Source organism: Schistocerca cancellata, chromosome 5, assembly GCF_023864275.1.
Source record: "Schistocerca cancellata isolate TAMUIC-IGC-003103 chromosome 5, iqSchCanc2.1, whole genome shotgun sequence".
NCBI classification, from domain to species: Eukaryota; Metazoa; Arthropoda; class Insecta; order Orthoptera; family Acrididae; genus Schistocerca; species Schistocerca cancellata.
Window position 1 is genome coordinate 527,970,477 of NC_064630.1, and position 24,235 is coordinate 527,994,711.

Consider the following 24,235-nt stretch of genomic DNA (forward strand, 5'->3'; position numbering starts at 1 on the left):
ACAAACATAGAACTTCATGTCAAAACACCAATGACGACATCTGCAACAAAAGAAATGAAGCCAAGCTCTGGAAGCTGACTTCGTTGAAGCACCAGAAGTGCATCAATTGGGATAGGTCGTGTGTCATTGTACAATCAGCATAGTACCATCGTCTGTTAGAAGCTTTCGTTTTTAAAGTTTTTTTTTCGAGCTTTAATTTAGAATTAATTCTCATTTCATTTCCATCTTTCTGGGGTGGTCTCTCAGCTACCTTCGTGGTGCTTTCACGATTTGAAGATAGCGCGCTGCATGTGAATTGGTAGCTACTGATGGTAATTGTAAATGGACAGTTGAGGGAGAACGTAGGATGTGTGCTAAGAGGAGTGTCAGGAGCTTGGTGTGGGACTTTTGGAAAGCATGCTGCATTCGAATTTTGTACGTGGAATTGGAAACTCTAGGTGTGAAGTACGAATTAGACGGGTAGGTAACTGTACCTGGGTTTGCAGAGGAGGAAAGTAGGGAAGAACTATTGTTGGAACGGATGTATGTCAAACAGGATTTCTGGATCAGCAGATGGGATTTGGTAAAAGTTACTTCAGTACAGGATCTACAGTGTATGCAGATGTCGAGAGGGAGGAATGAGATGGTCTTGGCGCGTCATCGGCCCAGATTGCTTGAAGAATTGGGGAACGTTGGGATATAGTTGAATGAGGTTATGGAATATATATAAAAAAAACGGGCGAGAGAATGGATAAGTGGGAAGAGTACATCGACGGGTCCCACCAAGGAGAATGAACCGTCTGATATCATCATATGAGAAGAAATGCGACTCGTTGTGGAAGACACAAGTGACCCCCTGTTAGATTCAGAGTTTAACAGAACATTGCAAGACTTACGATCAAATAAGATGGAAGACCTATATACGATTCGTTCGGAATTTCTAAAATGATTACGCAAAATAGCAACCCATATCTTGTAGAATCTATAAAAGTGGAGTCATACCGCCAGATATTCGGAAAAGTATTATCCGCACAATAACGAAGACAGCCAGAGCGGATAGGTACAGTCGCTGAGAGATTTCTTGAGACACCTCCCGTCATCCTCACGATAAATTGAACAGATTTATTGTTTCTTACACAGCCTAACATGCACTGACATATTGTGTACAGCATTACAGTCGAGAAACTGTCTTACCATTTTCAGACTGCTGTAGATAATGTGAGAGACCATATCTCTGCTGATTAATTTCTTATGTTTATCTATAGTGTTCAAGAAACTTACAAAAAAATGCTGTTTATTTGATCTGAACTAATACAAATGAGTTACAACTTATCATGATAAAGTTAAGAAAAAAGTCTATTTTAATAAAACGAAATACCACAAAATGTTACGAATAAGCAGGATAATAAGAACCTTGGGTTTTAAACTCTCTGTCTCAACGTTCAGTCACACTGAAGGAAGGGCTACCACGAAAGTATACAAAGGCAGCAGTTAGGGGAAGATACGTAAGAAAATCCAGTTGTCAAACCATTCAGTGCCACAATTTAGTAAAAAAAAATTGACAGAAGCAGAGAAAGCAGGCTTTAACAGGTTTACAATTCTACAAGTTCTCATCTTTAGCTCTACAGGGTACAGAATCAACGTAACAGCAAAACTTATAGGGGAGAAGTTCTCTTAAGCTTTTTTTTGCTGATTATAGATCTGACTGCTACTGGCTCTTTCCCAGATGAGGTAAAAATCTTGTCTTCAGCGAGATTAGAATCGAAAACTAACGCATCCGAGGTGAACAATTTACTGTTAAGCTAGCATACACCTGCAGCATACTATGCCCCTCGTTATCAAATGGTTCAAATGGCTCTGAGTCCGCAGCTCGTGGTCGTGCGGTAGCGTTCTCGCTTCCCACGCCCGGGTTTCCGGGTTCGATTCCGGCGGGGTCAGGGATTTTCTCTGCCTCGTGATGAGTGGGTGTTGTGTGCTGTCCTTAGGTTACTTAGGTTTAAGTAGTTCTAAGTTCGAGGGGACTGATGACCATAGATGTTAAGTCCCATAGTGCTCAGAGCCATTTGAAATGGCTCTGAGCACTGTGAGACTTAACATCTGAGGTCATCAGTCCCCTAGAACTTAGAACTACTTAAACCTAGCTAACCTAAGGACATCACACACATCCATGCCCGAGGCAGGACTCGAACCTGCGACCGTAGCGGCCGCACTGTTGTAACCTCCCCACCGAAAATGTTAAAAGAAATGGACAATATTTAATAAAAAAAGGAGCCAAGCGTAACCTTCCCACAAGAATGTTGACCGGACGATAATTTGAATGTTAACAAGAATATAACCTAACGTAATCTCCCAGCAGATAAATTTACTGACAATGACAATTAAACAGAAATTCGCAATCTGACTCTGGTGTAAGCTTCCGCAAAAATAATGAAAAACAATTCAGTGCTAATGAAATCTCAGTGATAATGATAATTCAATTAAACTGAAATATCGGTCTTTGGCCCTGTGCAAAAATCAGAATTAAATTCTTACCTCATTGTAACTGCTAGTCAAATTTCTGCTCTTATTCTTGCGCACAGCTTGGAGGAACTGCATTGCAAATAATAATATTCCTTTTTTTTTGTAATTTAACTGAAATTTGTTTAAGGGAAGTGGAACGAAATTTAGTTCAATAAAATTGCTTTTGAAATCATAATTATTATTGGGGCACTTGTTGGAAATTAATTACAATAAATGAACTTTACATTATCTGATGATTACCTTAATTAACAATATACCTCATTCAGCATCTTGACCAGTGTTGCCGACAGACTACATCACACAACCGCACTGGGCTGCTACTACTGTACTCCACGACGACTACTACTGAACTGCTCTCAACGACTACTAACAGAGTACTGCACTACATGACGACTACAACCGAACTGCTCGCAACACTCGCGCGGTCAAGCGCAGACTAACTACGATTATAGGCTCTCTGGTCAAAGATTTTAACGTGCCTCACCATCGCTGCTATGTTACATACGTGTTTCATAACCCTCCACTGGGGGGGCAAAAATTTGGCAGCGATGGTGAGTCATTTGGACTTGCCATCGCAAGAAATTTTTACAATTTACAGAATATTCAAATTTAGTACATAATTAAATGTTGTGCACATGCACCGAGTACAAAACATTTCAGACAAAGACAGGATGTGAGTACAAAACATAGTAGTAAATCAGAAAACTGTATATACAAATTATTTGACAGATAGCAAAGTGCACACGCACTGAAAAAATTCTTTAGCATATTCAGAACAAATAAAGAGAATGGCAGAAAATCGTGTTAATAAGAGACATGAGTGTACTCGCACTGGAGTTGAGAACATATTAGCAATTTACGAAATGTATATACAATTAGTAACAAATGACATAAGTGCATACGTGCTGAAGTATTGAATATACAGAATGAGTACAAATCATATTGAAAAATGAGAAGAGTGCACAGGCACTGAAGTTCAGTAGAAAACATATTAACACACAACATAAGTGCACATGCACTGTAGTTCAGAACATATCATTAAAATAAAATAATAAATAAAAAATGTATATACAATATAAAAGACAAGAGTGCACATACTGTACTTGAGAACAAATCGAAAAAATGTCTTAGGCATTTTTGCAATAAATAAACATAATGGCAAAAATCATATCGACAAGTGACATAAGTGTACTCGCACTGGAGTTCAGCGAATCAAAAAAATGTATAACCCATGAACATAAATAATGTTAGCAAAAAAATGGTTTTCACTATGTGACAAGAATTAGGATAGGAAAGGGAAGGATTGCATCATGGTTGTAGCACTTTAGATTGCACACTGCTGTTCTGAAAGTCCATATCTTTCCACAGAAGTACAACACCAAGTGACACAATTTGAAGTTCTTTTCCCATCAGAATTTATCAGTGTAGCCAAGACACTGAACTCTCGTAGTAATATTTCATGTTCTTGTTTTGGCAGTACATTAGGTACACCAAACAGTGGGACCATAATAACGTCTTCATCGCTCACGATGGTGGACAGCATGTCGTGTCAACACCACGCTCTTACAAGGCACACCAACGTAGAATTAGTGCAAAACCAAAGATAGTGCTCCATGATCACTAGGATAGACAGGACAAATGGACATTGCAGTAATTCAGGGTAGTTAGCTCATGAGGTGAAGGACATTAAGTCACATAATATTGACAATTACAGTCTTCATTAGTAGTTTGGGGCATTCATAGCCCAGTGATTGAACATTTCTGTACCAAGTATGTAGTATTACAGAAAAATGTTCATAAATTGTTTTATATAGAATCAGTATCCTTCTTTTCCTGGTTACAAAGCATTATTAAATAATCGCATTCTTTTTCAGTTACAAAGTATACCATAGTTAATTAATCATTGGTCATTCCAATAGTATTAATCACTAGCCTTCTCCTAATTACAAAGCATTATGAAGCAATCGCATTCTTTTCCAGTTACAAAGTATGGCATCGTTAATTAATTATTTGTTATTCCAATATAGTAATAATCGTTAGCCTTTTCCTAATTACAAAGCATTATGAAGCAATCGCATTCTTTTCAGTTACAAAGTATGGCATCGTTAATTAATTATTTATCATTCCAATATAGTAAGAATCATATTCTTTTCCAGTTACAAAGCATAATTAAGAATCATTAGCCTTCTTCTAATTACAAAGTATTATTAAACAATCACATTCTTTTCCAGTTACAAAGTACGGCATAGTTAATTAATCATTTGTCATTTCAATATAGTAAGAATCATATTCTTTTCCAGTTACAAAGTATCAACATTGAAAACAAGAGCTAATTAATGGCATAATTAATAACCTAATTCAGTGAGTGACATTAATTATTGGCACTCAGTGGCCATCAAGTATCGAATAGTATAAAACATTGTTCCTCATTCAGTATTATTCAGATAATTAAGAAGTAATAACAATTCATTGAGTGACATTCAGATCATTACGAAGTCATTATTAAAAATCAGCTAATTACAGTCATAGCATTAATAATCATACACATTATAAGTAGTCTCATTACAATAAACAGTGGCGTTATTATAAGGGAAAGCAAGAAGAGAAAAAGAAAAAAAATTGGTTCTGGGTTGTTCCTGTAAATGAAAAATGTGTAACGTCATTCGTCATGAGTCAGCTGTAGCAAGGTTGTGAAACAAGGCAGTATATGTGATCACATTTATAAACGATAAACACAAATGGGTAAAAAAAAAAATGCAAGTACTAGAACAGGTATAATAAGTAACAGGTTTAGTATGTATCATGAAAAACTTCTCCTGGAAAAAATACAAAATGGATTATTGACCTGAAAGAAGAAACGCACACTATGCTGAAAAGTAGTGAACTTCGAATTAACAAGTAGTGAAATGTGTATAAACATGTGTTCCGTAGCTGTCCTTTCCAAAACTTTCCATCATCCTACTATGCAATATAACACCTGCTGTCGAAACAAACTGCAACAAATACTTAAATAACTACGTAGCATAAATACATAACTTCAACATTATCCTCATCTGCAAAGAAAAAAACTTCATTATTCATCACTTGTAAAGAAAAACTTCATTATTCATAATAGCATATTCTTCATCATTATTCATCAGTATTCATTATCATCTGCAAAAATATCACTTCATTACTCATTATACAACTATTCCTTATCTCTAGCATATTTCATCAATAAAATTAAGATGTGTAGTTCTGTCCGACAGCCTGCATCAATCACCTTGTATTCTGAAAGAAAAAATTAGTTAAGACTGCTATTCTACGATGAGTATAGTATATTCTTGTTAATGCTTGCTAATCCTGATCCATTTACTCTTCCTCATAAAGTTATTGCATCTTCTATCGTTTATTTCGTAGGTGAAATTCCCATTTCTGTTGAATTTATTTCTTACACGCGTCATTTCTTTCTGAAATTGATGAACAGAGATTAACGTCTTGCATTTAAATCATATACCCACTAAATAATTACTGATTAACGGTAACAGAATTAAGCATACAGCATAACATGACACAAAACGTAATATGTCAAAAGCATAGACAGTGTTCAAAGGCAAAAATGTACGCAGAATAATACAATGCAGCAGCAAAAAAAAAAAAGTAAAACAGTCACGATGTTGAGATGTCATAGGGCAACAAATGTCAAAGTCGACTGGTGTGTGTTATATCTTAACTATTTCACAGTGCATATAGACAAAACTGGAATACAATCGTACATAAAAGTGGAAAATGTGGATGGTCTGATGTGTAACGACAAGAAAAGCGACCTGCTAACCTTACCTTGCCGGGCACTTGCCAAGAAAAAATACGATAATCATCAGTAATTAGTCAGGTGAAATAATTGCATTAGTAAATGGCATCATAGCATGTTACATCATAAAGTGATTTCATTCAATAAACGGTTTAATGTTTGAGACATGGTGATTGCCTTTCGATTTTCTGGTTCTCAAAGTTTCGACGTGTACAACATTGGGGTGAGGGATGCTGCGAATCCGATATGGACCTGCGTATAGAAGTTCAAATTTACTGCACTTACCTTTTAATTTGCTGGATAAATAGTGTGTACGTACTAATATTTTCTGTCCAACGTGAAAGTCGCGGCGTGTACAAACCTGTTTTTGCTGTCTTCTCCGGCGCTCTGCGGCACGTTTGATGTTGTTCAGCGCAATGTCAATTATTTCGTGGTGTCGTAAGCGACAAGATGTAGGGAAATTTATTAATTCTTTAATTTTGTTTGGTGGTTCAACGTTTTTCAGTATAACAGACGGAGATAGCATAGTGGATTCATTTGGAATGGAGTTAATTACATCCTGGAATGAGTGTATGTGTGTGTCCCAATCAATATGTCTTTTATTGCAGTAAATTCTACACAGTTTACCGATTTCTTTCATTAATCGTTCACAAGGATTCGAAGAAGCATGGTACTTGGATATATAGATCGGAGAAATGTTTCTAGCTCGTAACATACGTGTCCATATTGCAGATCGAAACTGTGGTCCATTGTCGGAAATTACTTTCATCACATGCCCTACATCAAATAGAAAATGCTTTACAAATGCTTTCGAAACAGTTTTAGCAGTAGCTTTGCGTAACGGAGTGAAGGTAACAAATTTTGAAGTGAGTTCAACAGCGACAAAGATGTAGCAAAAACCTCTATTAGTTCTAGGAATCGGACCAAAAATATCTACTGCGGCCATGTGTCTTAATTTAATAGGTACAATGGGATATAAAGGAGGAATATGTGAAGTGGTGTCTGACTTAGCTTTCTGGCAAATTTTACATGATGCTAAAACTCGTCGTATTCGTTTCTCCATGTTGTTAAAATAACAGTTCTGTCTCAGTATAAGAAAACATTTTCTTGCTCCGTAATGTGCGTAACTTAAATGAGTGTACCAGATTAATTTGTTAACCAGTTCGTCAGGAATACATAATAACCAATTGTTGCTGTCAGGGTGAGAGCGGCGAAACAAAATGTCATTGCGTACAGTGTAATGGTTTCTAATCGTAACATTATTCTTATCTTGCCAAAGCCGTTTAATTTCTTTCCACACGTTGTCTTTACTTTGCTCTTTTGCTATGTCCTGTAATGACGACGAAATAAAATTTTCAAATGCAACTTGTTGGATGTACATTACGCTGAAATTTGTTTTGCAGAAGTTGGTTGCGATGTCTTGCTGATTGTTGCAAAGAGAACGGGATAATGCGTCTGCTACAACATTTTGTGTGCCGGGAATGTGAACAATTGTGAAATTAAATTCCTGCAAGTAAAGTTTCCATCTGCTTAACCTGTCGTGAGTGAATTTAGCTGAAAGTAAAAATTGTATCGCTCTGTGGTCTGTGTAAACTGTAGTGTGTCTTCCATAAAGAAAGTGCCGAAATCTCGTAAAAGCCCAAACAACACATAATGTTTCAAGTTCAGTAACGGAATAATTTCGTTCAGCAGGTGATAGAATGCGGCTTGCAAATGCGATGTTTTTAATTACTGTAGAACCATCTTCTTCAATTTCCTGAAAAATATGTACGCCTAAAGCTGTGTTGGAACTGTCGGTGGCAATGGAAAAATTTCTGGTAAGATCTGGGTGCGATAAAAGTGGAGCATTCAACAAGGCTTCTCTCAGGTTCACAAATTCAGAATGTGCTTGCTTATCCCAAGACCAAATAGTGTTTTTACCTGTCAGTTGACATAATCTAGGTGTGTCTAAAGCGGAGTGATGAATAAATTTACGAAAAAAGTTAATTAAACCCAAAAAGCTGCGTAATTGTTTTTTTGTCGTAGGAACAGTAATGTCACGTAAAGCTTGAAGTTTTTCCGGATCAGGCGCAATGCCTTCTGCTGAAATTACGTGTCCAAGAAATTTTATAGAAGTTTTGCCAAAGTGCGATTTACTTAGGTTAACTGTGAGTCCTTGCGCATGAAAAGTTTGCAACAGTCGTTCTAAAATCAGATTGTGTTCAGACCAATTAGCTTCTGCGATAAGAATGTCATCTACGTACGTCGTAATTCTGTCTTTAAGTTCTGTCGGAAGTATTGTGTTCAAACCGCGAATAAAAGCTGCAGAAGAAATAGTTAAGCCGAATGGTAATTTACAAAATTGATAGCAGTCGCCAAAACAGAGAAAAGCTGTATACTTTCTGCAATTCGGATGAAGTTGAATTTGCCAAAATCCCGATTTCAGATCTAGTGTAGAATAAATAGCAGTACTATGAAATCTCTGTAGTAGTTCTTCCAGTGTCTGTGGTCGATCTGTTTCATTAATAATTATGTCATTAATGTGACGTGAATCAAGTACGAGGCGAAGTGAGCCATCTTTTTTCTTAACAATATGCAACGGGTTTATGTACGGACTAACTGCTGGTTCAATAATTCCTTGGTCAAGCATATCCTGCAATTCTTTCTTAACTTGTTCTCTGTGGATATATGGAATGGGATAATGCTTTGCTTTAAATGTGTCGTGCTGTTTCACTTGAAATTCATACATAAAACCGGACATAGTACCAGGAATGTTGTCAAAAACTGGAGCTTGCTGTAAAAGAATTTTGTGTAATTGCGTACGTTCGTCGTCTGTAGTTGCACTGCTTTGTCTCACTTTATCGGAAATCATTTGCATCACGTCGTAGTCAGCTTCGTCTGGAGTATTACCGTTGTGTACGTACGTATCCGTGAACAATGTGGGATTACAGTCTATGCCACGTGATACGGAAATGACCTCTGTGCGATTAATTGTTTGTTCTTCCGCAGATAGTGAGTACTGAAATTCTAAAGCCAATTGTGCATCCTCATCCTTTAACATTAAAAAGGAATTTTGAAAATCAATAATAGCGTCGTGTTGTACCAGAAAATTATTACCTAAAATTACGTCTGTTGTCAGTAAAGGAACAATCCAAAAATTAGAGTGGAAAGTATGACCTCCAATACAAAATGATAAATGCGTCTGTAATTTAACGTCTACTCCTTTACTCGATACTGCTCCTTTCACTTTTGTTTTGCCTAAAGGTAATGTCGGATAAGTATTCTCTTCGTTGCACTCGTTAAAAGTCTCCTCATTTATTACTGATATAGGTGATCCGGAATCAATTACTGCTGAGAATTTCGATGAACCAATTTTAATTTCGATGACAGGATGTGAAATAGTTTTCTGAACAAATGGTCTTTCCTGCAAGAGAGTGTCTCTGATATCATCAAAAGTAATTACATTTTCGTGAACAACATTTTGCTTGTTTGAAGTAGTGCTTGTATTATTGGAAGATGCGATCTGTACAGTATCTAGTCAGATTCTATCTGACGTGTTATTATTATTAGGAGGATTCTGTGGCATTTCTACTATTTGAACCGTTCTATTACTTCTTCCAGACGTGTTACGCTCTGGATGATACCTACTGTCGGGTTCGTTCATGAGAATAGGTTCTTGTGTAAAATTTTGCTGTTGGTATGTCCGACTGTTGTTAGATGTACGCTGAAAATTGTTCTCATTATTTTTACGCCTGTCGTAATAGTCATTCCTATACGGTGCATTGCGATAGGAATTGTAATACTGTCTTCTCTGTACATAGTTGTTTCCTTGCTGTCGTGCGTTACTATTTGTTGTATCAGGGACTATACGTGCTCGCGGCTGAACATTAAAGCCTGGTTGACCTTGTGCATTCCATTGTTGGTTAGGTATGCTAACCGGCTGGTTTTGATGTTGTTGTTGTGAAATACCTCTATTGTTACTAAAGTGTGGTTCCTGTTGCTGAAAATTTTGACGATATTGACAATCTGAATTTTGTCTGTGATTTAAGTTCTGGTAGTTGTCGTTCCTAAAGCGTCTGTTACTTTTCCTATTGAAATTACGTCCCTGATCATAATTACTGTAAGTTTGTTGACCTTGGTTATTATACGAAAAGTTTTTGTTCACAAATGAATAATCAGATTGCTGTACTTCTAAAAGCTGCAAAAGATCCCTGAATGCTGAAATGTTTTCTTTTTGCTGGCCCGTTAGCAGCGACACTCGTAATGACCGTGGTAATTTGGAAATGCATAATTGTATAAGTGCGGATTCACTGTACGGTTCACTCAGGTACTGGTTTTGTTGTACCATGTGTTCAAAAAATTGCGTTACACTGGGAAAATTTGAGTTTTCATAGTTTGGCAAACTAATTAGTTGGTCTTTAATTCCGCGCTGTGTCGTCTTCGACCAGTACGCTGACAGAAAAGCATTCTGAAATTCCTCTACTGAGTAGCATTGCCTCGCGATCGGTCTCATACGAGTTGCCGGTTCGCCTTCCAAAAAGCTGCAAATAAATTCAAGTTTATGCGTAACAGGCCAAGTCGGTGGAAGAGCAAAGCTAAATTGTTGAATCCAATCCAGCGGGTGAATTTGCGTTCTATCGTTTTTAAAAACTTTAAACTTTCTCACTGACAGAAAATGTTTGTAATCGAAATTATCATCTCTGTGTGATGGAACAGGTTCAGGATCGTAAGAGTATCTATTGAACTGTGGTTGTTCGGAATCTAAGTCCCGTACTCTCTGCAGATTACCCAAATTATACGCGTTGCGCGAGTCTGACAAATGTTCATAAAGTGGCGTCTGTTGTGGTATGTTATTAACTGAAATGTTTTTCATCTCTGTTACTTCTTGTTGTAAACTCGACAATTTTCTACGCAACGTGTTGTTAGATGAATCGATCTCATTAATTGTCTGCTGTAAATTCTGAAATTCTGGTGTTTGGTTAAAGGAAACCGGTGCAGTATCGTCTGATTTATTGTCATTACTACTTTCAATAGCATCAATACGACTGGCTAATTCATCACATTTTTCAGTCAGTACTTTTGCCCGATCATCGGTTTTAGAATCGGACGCATTAATCTGTTTTTGCAACTTACGCGTAGTTTTGCTCAGTTTTTTAACATCAGCTTTAATGACATCGCAATCCTGTGTTAGTTCCAATTGTTCGAATCTGTCTGTCACTGCTTGAATATTTACTGTGTGTGTATCTGTTTTTGATTTAAGATCAGAAATTTCATCCCGTAATTCCGCGTTCAACTGTTCTATGGTATTAATTTTGTCGGACACTGTAGTAATATTATTGTCTACATACGTCTTCGCTTTCGCGAACATTTTACGTTTGTCTTCTTGTCTTTGAGCCGTGATTGTTTCCATGACTTGACGTTTGACTTTATTTTGATCCTGAATAAATTTGCGGAAACGTGTATTACTGTTTTCTATGTGGTGATTAAAGCGTTCGTCCATCTGAGTATTTTGTTGTTCGAATTTCGCGTCGATCTTTTCATCCATTGTGCGCGAAAGTTCTGCTGTCATTGCTTTAAACTCGTCCCGTAATTGTGTAGCTTTTTCAGAGCATTGTTTAGCGACTCCGCTAATTTCGTCTCTGAGTGTTTCTGTTGCGGCTGTTTGCATTTCCCTTAATTCTTGCGCAACAGACTTAATTTCTTCGCTATTTTTTCGTGAACAAGCCTCAATTTCCAAGCGTAACTGTTCCTTAGTGTCATGACACTGCGCGGCAACAGCTCTAATTTGTTCACTAAGCTGTCTGGAATTGTCGTCTAATTTTTCATTTAAGTATTGTTTAAGTTTTTCGTTATCTTGTTTGTTATCTTCGCTCTGTTGTCTGACCTGTTCACTAAGTTTGTCTTGTTTTTCGTTCTGTTGTTTGAAATTGTTGTCTATTCTCTCACTTTGCTGTTGTAGCAAACTTCTCATAATTCGTACCAAGTCAAAACTAGCGTTTATATTCTCTGTACTGTTTAGTGGTGGATCTGTAATTGTCTCGTTTTGCGTGACCATTTGGTCATTCTGTAATTTACAGAAAGGATTATCATTCGGATGTACACTGTCAGACACTATTTCGGAATTAAATAAATTCGTCGTACTTTCACTACACTGACCATTTTCATTAGACAAATTTGTCTGTACATTACATGAATTTTCCAAATCGGGTATGTTAAGCTGGGCAGCGCTCATTGCAATAGAGCGTCCCGCATCATCAATTGTCGTCAAATTAACAGACGAGACAATTGAGTTCGTTTGTTCCTCATTAAGATGAAAGTCATCACTAGTGGTTGGAACGCATTGATTGTTAGTGAACGCAGGATTGTCATCATTACACTGCGTGTCACAATTACTATCGGTCACGCTGTTTAAGTCGGTAATTTCATTCAAAATACCTCGCGATACACTATTCACAGTCTTTCGCGGCATTTTTACAATAGTCACAAATATTCACAAAACAAATAAGCACAAATGCAAAAACAACACACAAATACAACAGAGCAACGAATTGCCGTTGACCTGTAGAAAGAAAGTCACAAGATTAGTAAAAGCGTAGCGCCAAATCCTAATTATACTTAAGCAAATAAGAGCAGATATCTGACTGTTGTTCAAAAGATTCTCAACGAAATACGATCCTGGACTGGGTGTCGCCAAGTGTAACCTCCCCACCGAAAATGTTAAAAGAAATGGACAATATTTAATAAAAAAAGGAGCCAAGCGTAACCTTCCCACAAGAATGTTGACCGGACGATAATTTGAATGTTAACAAGAATATAACCTAACGTAATCTCCCAGCAGATAAATTTACTGACAATGACAATTAAACAGAAATTCGCAATCTGACTCTGGTGTAAGCTTCCGCAAAAATAATGAAAAACAATTCAGTGCTAATGAAATCTCAGTGATAATGATAATTCAATTAAACTGAAATATCGGTCTTTGGCCCTGTGCAAAAATCAGAATTAAATTCTTACCTCATTGTAACTGCTAGTCAAATTTCTGCTCTTATTCTTGCGCACAGCTTGGAGGAACTGCATTGCAAATAATAATATTCCTTTTTTTTGTAATTTAACTGAAATTTGTTTAAGGGAAGTGGAACGAAATTTAGTTCAATAAAATTGCTTTTGAAATCATAATTATTATTGGGGCACTTGTTGGAAATTAATTACAATAAATGAACTTTACATTATCTGATGATTACCTTAATTAACAATATACCTCATTCAGCATCTTGACCAGTGTTGCCGACAGACTACATCACACAACCGCACTGGGCTGCTACTACTGTACTCCACGACGACTACTACTGAACTGCTCTCAACGACTACTAACAGAGTACTGCACTACATGACGACTACAACCGAACTGCTCGCAACACTCGCGCGGTCAAGCGCAGACTAACTACGATTATAGGCTCTCTTGTCAAAGATTTTAACGTGCCTCACCATCGCTGCTATGTTACATACGTGTTTCACTGTTCCAGACTGAAGCGCGTAGAACCGCTCGGCCACACCGGCCGGCCCCTTGTTATCCCAAAGACATTTAAGATGTAGATTTCGCAACATATATGGCGAAGAAGCTGCAATTTCTGTTCGAACCAGCTTCATGGATCAAAAACATAAATTTTCTACCACCGTGTCATCTCTCAAGTGAGAATATTCCAAATATTTAATCAAAATAACCATAAAATGAAGAGTGAATTCGCCAGGCTAATTCTGAACCACTCCAGGAAGTAAATCGGCGGTCATGTAATTACCAAGCGTATAGTTGCCAAATTTCCATTAAACTAGTGACAGGCAGAATACCTTAGCTCAGCCGATGTGTTGCTTGAGCAGGCTAGTACTGTGGAAGGTCGTACTTCAAAGACGCGTCAGCGCCGGCTACCAACACGTTGACTGAGAGCAGAAATATCTAGTATAGACCGGTGAATTGTATTCACATTTCTGTGGCGATGGTTTGGATCTAAAGCGTTGTTACGAATAATATCCAGATGCACCGACTACATTTCGTATACCGCAAATAAAAAGCAGGGGTAATTATTTACGTAGCTCTTCGTTTCAGTAACTGTCATAGGTATTTTTGGTTTCAGCCTTAAGTGAACTGCTGCAAGAAAAACTCATAAACCGCAAGTGATTCATTTTTGTATTATCACCAGACAATATGTACGCTGCGAGTAAATAGCTTTCATTATAATATTGTATTGAATATTACATCGAATGTTGGTATGACATGTTTTACTCTGGGAAAATAAAAGGAAACATTGAAATAGAATTCACATGTGCCGCGCGGGATTAGACGAGCAGTCTCAGGCGCTGCATTCATGGACTGTGCGGCTCGTCCGGGCGGAGGTTCGAGTCCTCCCTCGGGCATGGGTGTGTGTGTTTGTCCTTAGGATAATTTAGGTTAAGCAGTGTGTAAGCTTAGGGACTGACGACCTTAGCATAAGATTTCACACACATTTGAACATTTTTTTTAAATTCATACGTTTTTATTTTCAATTAGTGTTAATTATGTAGGGTTATACATTGAAGCGCCAAAGAACCTGATCTAGTCAAATTCAACTACAGAGGTAAGTAAAAAGGCAGAATACGGGGCTGTGGTCAGCAACGCCTGTATAAGACAAGTATCTGGCGCAGTTGTAATATCGGTTATCCTGCTGCAACGGCAGGTTATCAAGATTTAAGAGGGTTTGAACGTGGTGTTATAGTCAGTGTACGAGCGATGGGACATGTAATGTCCTGCGGTAAGCAGGAAAGAACTAACAGTCAATTTGAACACAGTTTATTATAATCAAAGAGAAACGCATTCTTCGTATACACTAAGTTTTAAACGCAAGAACATCAAGAAAACGCCACAACTCTTGTGGTGGCAAACCAGATAAGGAAATTAGAAAATGGAAGAAAATACTGACCAAATTATACTCTACAAATTACAAAATACAACGTGCTACTACAATGCTACGGTGAGTGTATACAATGCTAGGGCCGGCGTAAGTACTGGCCGGAGCTGTTCCTAACAGTAGGTAAACAATGCCGTTCTGACTGTCCGGGTGTGCTTATAAAGCCGATTCGGCGGAGTGCTACATGAGTCATATGAGTTCCGATTGGTGGAACACTGTGACATGTTGTCTGGCAAAGTAGTCCCGTATTTATTTCGCGAGTCTGTTTGTTTGTATCCGCTGGCGATGTTCGTCTCCGCGCTCCTGCAAGGAGGTCGGCAACCCATCTTGCGTGTCTGTCATGCGGGCCGTCTAAATAAGGGGCCACAACGACAGGACACAGCATCTCCGAGGTAGCGATGAAGTGAGAATTTTCCCATACGACCATTTCACGAGTGCATAGTGAATGTCAGGAAACCGGTAAAACATCAAATCTCCGACATCGCTGTAGACGGAAAAAGATTCTGCAAGAACGACACCAACGACGACTGAGGAGAATCATTCAATGTGACAGAAGTGCAAACCGTGTGCGAATTGCTACAGATTCCAGTGCTGGTCCATCAACAAGTGTCAGCTTGCGAATCATTCAACGAAATATCGTCGCCGAGTGGAGTGGCCACGCGGTTTGAGGCGCCGTGTCATGGATTGCGAGGCCTCTCCCGCCGGAGGTATGTGTCCTCCCTCGTGTGTGTGTGTGTGTGTCTAGGGACTGATGGCCTCAGCAGTTTGGTCCCTTAGAAATTCACACACATTTGAACATTCAAAACATCATCGAAGGCACACTCGTGTACCGCTGATGTTTGCACGACACAAAGCTTTACACCTCGCCTGGGCCTGATAACAATGACACTGGACTGTTGATGACTGAAAACATGTTGCCTGGACAGAGGAGTCTCAGAGAACCTCATGAATCCACGGACTCTTCATGTCAGCACATATACAAGCCTCGTGATCAGAAAAGGCGTAAAGCCACACCTCCGCGTCGCTCACTGTTGCCGCGAGAGAACGGGAACGTAAATCCTATCTATACAACTAGATGAGTGACTCGTAAAATGAGTGAATCCCAGTCGATTCCCTTGGCCATGTTTCAATGTATGTACCAGCTGGGGACAGCTGTTGAGAATTAAGTTCAGGGCACGGTGAATATCATGGCAGCTGATCTTTAGGTGATTGGGCGGTATTGAAATCCGCCTCCCCTCCACTCAGCAACAAGTCGTCGTGTCTGCCCGGAAAAAGCGGTGCCACTCCTTCCACTAGGAAGAGCGCTTAGTCGAGACGGCGATTCGTTGCAGAAGGAGCGTACATACTAATACACTGAACATATAGCACCGTTACAGCCATTCCTCTAGCATCGAGGAGATATCGTACTTCGACTGCCTTGAGGCACTCCCCGAGGGAAACTGCGACATCACTGTTAGTTGGCGAGACGTGGGACATATGAGCCGTATAACCACTCTTACCCGGTAAATCGTCAACGAACACCTCTTGGAGAAAGGCAATGTGAATGTCTGTTGTACTGAGCACGTCTTGGAGCAGCGAATGGTGTTAACGTTGATGGACGCTCAGCGATAGGTCTGTAGATAGTCATCTGCATTGGGGCTCGCTGTTAGCGTCACTGTAAATATTGTGGCCCGCCACCTGCAGGCCGTATTCGCACCGTCATTTGCTGCTACTCGGTGGGGCTGAGATATGAGGAGACAACTCTCTCATCATCCACCACACCTGGCATAAAATCTTCTTCGATGTCGTCCGACTAAGGTCCGTAGGTTAATAGTGGCTGCGGTAAGACACTTGTGAGCTGGGTGACCAAGGATTACTCCGCAGTTATTTCCTGCTGTATACTTGTGGTGGACGCTGTTCTTCTGTTTGATCGAGAGAGCGGAAACCGCTGTGTCGAAGCCATGGAAAGCAACAGGTGAGGGCGACCCTGTGCTATCCATGTTTCCTATCTCGTCTCGAGAAGACGTCCACAGGAGGCAATCTTCTGAGAACGTACGACATTGCTTTTAATGTTTCCTCGGTGAGCTCTGTTTTCGGACGTGGATTTCAGTGTCCCAATGAGAGTATGGTACCTGCACAGCATCCCCCTAAGGGAGAAAATCAGAGGTCAGTACAACCCTAGTGTCGAGTTTCATTCTCACGTCTGAATCTCCATGTGGAATCGATGGCCGACCTCCTTCAATCTATGTCGTCTCTGCAATAGTGTCGATCAATCCTGGACGTGCTACGGGTGTGCTGTCTAACGTTCCCTGTCGTCCAAGAGGTCTTCCATCTGGCACGACGGTCGACCGTGTCACCCCTGCGGTAAATAACGGGGACGGCCATTGTCACCTAACGGGATTTGTGTAATCGGACGTTGAATACATGTCAAACGTACATAACCCTCTTGGTTGCAATAGGAGCAAGTACGAGGCTGTACAACGCACATCATGTTTGCTCAACATCCACCTTTGACTAGGTAGGACGGCACGTGTTTTGTTAATTCAATTTTAACTTGTCGCACGCCTTTGAGGACTGGGTACGTTTCGCAGGAGCTCCCTTCTTCGGCCACATGTTTAATTACCGTCACATACGGTTGGAAAGCCGCGGTAACTATGTTTGCAGCATTTCTGAGGGGAGTTCGAAGGCGTGGATAATCCTAGTCCTGTATGGTGATCGGTGACTTTTCTTGCACGCGTGCTCACAAAAACGTGACATATCTTGACGCAGACGACGTTAGTTGTAATGGATAGGTGGATACCGACAATGTGGTGTGGTGCTATTTGAACTCCATCAGTGATGAAGCGTTCAATTTAAGGGTTCGTGGTCTTGCGTGGTTGGACTGGAAGCTGATCTTCATAGTAGCTTTTCTGTAGAACTGGTCTATGGCGACTCATTGTCAATAGATGCGTGTACTAGCTGCAGCGGGGATGTAAACAAACCAAAGCGCTCGTGACTCGGCTGACGGGACGAAAAAAATAAGTCCTCGCCGCTCACCTGCCGAAGGCAAACTGCCACACTGAGGGAAATGAGCTTATCGTACAAGAATGTACAGTGCATATTATACATAAATTTGGGTCGATCCAGGGAGCAAGCACGGATATCGAATTGGTTACAGCAGGATGTCTCGATTTAATCGCACCGACAGCGCCGTGCATACTCGGCGGCGTGGGCAGCTCGGGGTGTCGCGCGGTCTAAGGGCGTCTTATCACGGTCCGCGCGGCTTCCCCGTCGGAGGTTCGAGTCCTCCCTCAGGAATGGGTGTGTGTGTTGTTCTTAGCGTAAGTTAATTTAAGTTAGATTAAGTAGTATGTAAGCTTTGGAACTGATGACCTGAGTAGTTTGGTCCCATAAGATGTTGTTGATGTGGTCTTCAGTCCTGAGACTGGTTTGATGCAGCTCTCCATGCTACTCTATCCTGTGCAAGCTTCTTCATCTCCCAGTACCTACTGCAGCCTACATTCTTCTGAATCTGCTTAGTGTATTCATCTTTTGGTCTCCCTCTACGATTTTTACCCTCCACGCTGCCATCCAGTACCAAATTAGTGATCCCTTGATGTCTCAGAACATGCCCTACCAACCGATCCCTTCTTCTAGTCAAGTTGTGCCACAAACTCCTCTTCTCTCCAATTCTATTCAGTACCTCGTCATTAGTTATGTGATCTACCCATCTAATCTTCAGCATTCTTCTGTAGCACGACATTTCGAAAGCTTCTATCCTCTTCTTGTCCAAACTACTTACCGTCCATGTTTCACTTCCATACATGGCTACACTCCATACAAATACTTTCAGAAATGACTTCCTGACACTTAAATCTATACTCGATGTTAACAAATTTCTCTTCTTCAGAAACGCTTTCCTTGCCATTGCCAGTCTACATTTTATATCCTCTCTACTTCGACCATCATCAGTTATTTTGCTCCCCAAATAGCAAAACTCCTTTACTACTTTAAGTGTCTCATTTCCTAATCTAATACCCTCAACATCACCTGACTTAATTCGACTAAACTATAAGATCTGTAAGATCTTACCACAAATTCCCACGGTGCGGCAGCTGGCGTTGATTTTGACAGTGCATTCGACAAGGTGCGAAGCGTTTTTTATTTTCTGTCGTGGCACAAATGGGTTTTCCACCCGCCTAGATTGTGTCATCGGGCGCCTCTACGGCTACTCCGAATAGCTGATACAGGTCAATGGCCGTGTGACGGGGCTGGTGACCACATGTCGCTCCATGATGCACCGTTGGGTACATTCTGTATTATGCCATAACCCTGGAGCCGGTCACCTGACGACCCACCTTTCTAGTCTCACGTTGCGACAGCACATTTTTCGTTGTTGTGAATATGCGGACGACCTGCTCCTTGTAGTCCACTTGCAGACCGAAACATTCATGGTACTTGATTTGATTTCAACTTACCGAACTGCAGTGATCAGTATCATGAATGAGGCTAAATGCTCGGCGATGCTCACTGAAGCGGCCTCTCACACGAAGATTTTGGACCCCTCCTGTGCGTACAGAGCCTCCGATATCTTGGTATCATTTTCGCCTCCACCGTGCTCCGCTCCGGTGCCATCTGTTTTCGGCGTGCCCTCTAACTTAACTGCACGGCAGTACGGCAAAATTTTCGCCGCCAACTCGATTAACTATAACGCGCCTAATACCTCAATTAACACGAGGAGTCCAAGATGGTCGACATGTCACAGGTGCTCACACTGCCACCAACTACTGGATGCAGCCTCCTGGCCGTGATCACATGCTTTCTTATGGCCGGTACACTTTAAGTTCAATTAGGAGAAGCGCACCTTCCTCACCTGCGAATGGGAGGCATCGGCCACGCCAGTATTCGACTCCAAAAGGCGGCTTTGTACATGGCCACCATGCACAAGCAGTGGATCGGAAGTGCCTCCCTTACAGGCAGCTCGCTGGACTTTCTTGTGCCTACGTCCATATCCCTGTCGGTGCCGGTTGGCCACATGACTTCCTATCCGGCACACATTTCCGAATCCATCATCGACTCCAGTTATGCTCACTCTCGCTTACCGAGCACGCGCCCTCCTTGAACCAAAAATTTCTACATCCTACTGCTGCATTGCATATCTCGCGGCAACGTCGAACTCAGACATTCGCGGATGCGGCGGCACTCAGTTTCGCATTATCTCCATCAGCTTTTCTTCCCTCCAACATCCGGGGGACATTGTACCATGTCGCTTGTGGAAAATTTACAGCGAATCATCATCTTCACCTCGGACTGTTGGACACTCCGCTTTGTACAGTTTGGCATCTCTAGGACGAAGATGCCCACGACCTGACTCGTGCTGTCAGCAGTGACGCTGGAAACTGAATCTACCTAACGCTGCATGCTTCGGAATCGATCGACGTGTAGGCTGTTCTCCATCCTAAGGACACATTTTCGCGGACGACCACTCACCTGTTAGCTGATGGCGACAAATCACGTCTTGACTTCTGGCAGTACTTACAAACCGCCCACAATGAAACAGAGCACTGACAACACTATCGAACCTTCTTGGCCAATTACCTCCGCAGGATCCTCACATCACCCCCGCTCAGCTGGACTGTGTCTTTGGCTTCCGTTCTCCTTTCGTGAGCTCCAGCCCGGTGGTGGTGCTTGGGACACAGTGGCCAGGCCTCCCATGTTGACCCCTGACCCCTGCTAATCTGCCTCGAAGCCCATTCCGCCGAGCAGGAGAATACCCAACCCCGTCCCTTCGTGCACTTCTTCTCTGTGTGCCTAGCATCATACCTCTTAGTTACTTTCAGTTTTCCTTGTTTACAGATGCATGTATGTTTATTACCCATAGCTTGTTAATAAATACCTCTTAGTTACTTTCAGTTTTCCTTGTTTACAGATGCATGTATGTTTATTACCCATAGCTTGTTAATAAAGATTTTTGTACGCATTGTTCCCAGTCATAAAGAAAGATTGGTAGAACGCTTTCTCGCAAAAGGCAAAGGTCACGAATTCCAGACTCGGACTGACAAATAGTTTTAATCTGCCAGGATGTTACTGTTGTTTTTGTTTCGCCATGAATCACCGTAGCCCTGGTTCAAATGGCTCTGAGCACTATGGGACTTAACATCTATGGTCATCAGTCCCCTAGAACTTAGAACTACTTAAAACTAACTAACCTAAGGACAGCACACAACACCCAGCCATCACGAGGCAGAGAAAATCCTTGACCCCGCCGGGAATTGAACCCGGGAACTCGGGCGTGGGAAGCGAGAACGCTACCGTACGACCACGAGATGCGGGCTCACCGTAGCTCCCGCATCATAGAGTGCTTGCGGTATAACTACAGTATTGTAATGTTTTAGTTTTGCATTGATAGAGAAAGATTTATAATAATAATAATAATAATTAATAATGACCCTACATGAGCCTTTTTTTAATTTTCGGATTCTAACTTGATTGGCTGTCGTGTTCAGTCCTTATCGTTGGATAAGCTCTCCTACGCATTTTAAGTGTGTAACCTGTGACACTTCCCCATATGGAGTTATAATGGAGAGTTTTTCTGCGATTTCCTTTCCTTGTACTGAATTTTCTCGCAGGAGATTTGTAGGCCAGTTTTCTATAAAATTTCGTGAACATTATACGTCCATTTTAAAAATAAATACGCCACATCTTCACCTGCCCATGTTATGCTAAATTTTCTGCCTGTCTCATGTAGTACTATCACGTCTCATGTAGTACTATCACCGTCAGAGGGTGGTACGGGACTACAAGTCCCACCGCCACACCTCCAAAGTGAACTGCAGCGACGCAGTCACCCAGCCTAAGTTTGCCTTCATCTCTACAATCTGTCAGATTAGCTTAACTGTATGCTAAAGCCGGACATTTCATCCTGATTCACTGTCCTTTTTTAAACTGAAGTCGATTTTGGATTCCTCTGCAGTGTGGAATAATATTTCCTTGCCTATCCAATTATAAGCCGTAACACAATATTTGTTAATTTCAAATATTGTTGACCCCTGTTCATATGTCTGGATATTCTGTCATTGGCCTCTCGATATATATATCCTTCACTGTTGTTAAGAATATCGGCTTATTCTCAAGAATTAGCAGCTTTCAATCAGTTAATGCTAGACAGAAATCCAATTTGCATTTGGATGGCACTTCCTTGGCTCTTGTGCAGAAAGGTGTGCAGTGTACTGCTGCATCCATTTTCAATAAGATACTCACGGTAAGTGGAAAATCCAAGCTGAACGCCTGATCCTGCACAATTTTTCATATGACACTACTGGTTAGTAGAGCTATACCTGATACAACTGGTGTCAACAAATACACGTTCAACGAATTACTTTCGAATTATTTCGTGCAGTGTCTGTTCTTTCAGACATACAAGTAAGTGTTACAAGCCTAGAGAGCCTCACAATGATAAGAACAATGCTCCTAGCTCCTCGTTGTTTCTTCTCCCTGTTGTGACAATGCAAGTAATGTAGCTAGCCTTACACGATGAATTCAATGGTCTACGACGTAAGGATGTTGATAGTGCGACATGTGGAACTTTGGGTCAGCCCTGGGAGTGTACATGGATATTTTTAAAAATATTTGGAATGATTATTTCTTTTGTGAAAAATCCCATTGCATATCTCAATGTCACAAGAAAATGTCGATGTCATTGATGTCACATTCTTCCATGACAAGAAAAGAAAAAGAAAACAACGTACCACTGGATATGAACTTAGAGTACAATAATTCGAAACTGTGCTCTTAGCCGTTACACTACAGACTCGCTTGGTTTAATGCCGTGCAAGGGAACTGACGAAACAACATCAAACCTTTGTCATTTTCTAAATTTCTATTGAGTGTTGGCACCTAAGGCAAAATTGGTATCCCTTTAATCCCGCCATTGTTTAACCAAATGAATTTTGACTGTGTCGGAGAGCGAGCTATGACTGGTTCTCCTTGTTGGCCGTTGTTTCCTACTGCAGGGTGCTGGTTAGGCATTATGTGGAGACTGGGACCGGTGCATGTTCCAGTTCAGCAGTATGAAGATCGAAATTAAGTGGAGGTAACTTGGCTACTACAGAGATATGGTAGTATAAAAACTGAGGACCTGTTCATCCTCACCTCACGGGTCAAGGCGAGACTGGTAAGCCTTATCTAATAAATTTAGTTATTATCTAGGTGAAGGGAGTTGATCCGGACCAGACTAATTAATTTCGCAGTATGGGCATATGATTAGTGAAACTGAACGGTTCAAATTTATAGGTGTTCAGATGGATAGTGAACTTTCGTGGAAAGCCCACGTTCTAAGACTTAATGCTGCCATTTTTACTGTTCGAACGGTATCTGAAGTAAGTGATAGTTCGACACGAAAAATAGTCTACATTGCTTATTTTCATTCGCTTATGACGTATGGTATTATATTTTGGGGTAACTCTTCCCATTCTCAAAACATTTTTTTTTTTTGGCTCAGAAATGGGTGGTTCGGGCCCTAAGTGGTGTAAGTTCGCGCAGCTCTTGTCGACCCCTGTTCATTAGTCTGGGTAGCCTGACATTGGCCTCTATCCTACACTGTCGTTAACAATATCGGCTTATTCCCTAGAATTAGAAGCTTTCACTCACTTCATACTAGGCAGAAATCCAATTTGCATTTGGATGGCACTTCCTTGGCTCTTGTGCAGAAAGGTGTGCAGTGTACTGCTGCATCCGTTTTCAATAAGATACCGTAAGAATTCAAAAATCTTAGCAGTAATCCATTTGCTTTCAAATCGAAACTGAAGAGTGTCCTCATGGATCACACTTTCTATTCTGTCGAGGAGTTCCTTGAAAAATTAAGCTGATTCATATGTTACATTGTTGATTGCGTTTACATAAACTTATGGCTTGTCTTTTTTTAGGTTCATAAACATTTTATTTTATCTGTTATTACTTTTATGTCGTAATTTCATGTACTGACACGTTCCGTGAACTTGGAGATTTGCTCCTCAATTTGTTCCTGCGGAGCTAGACGAGTAAAATAAAAAAAAAATTTTTTTCGATATTG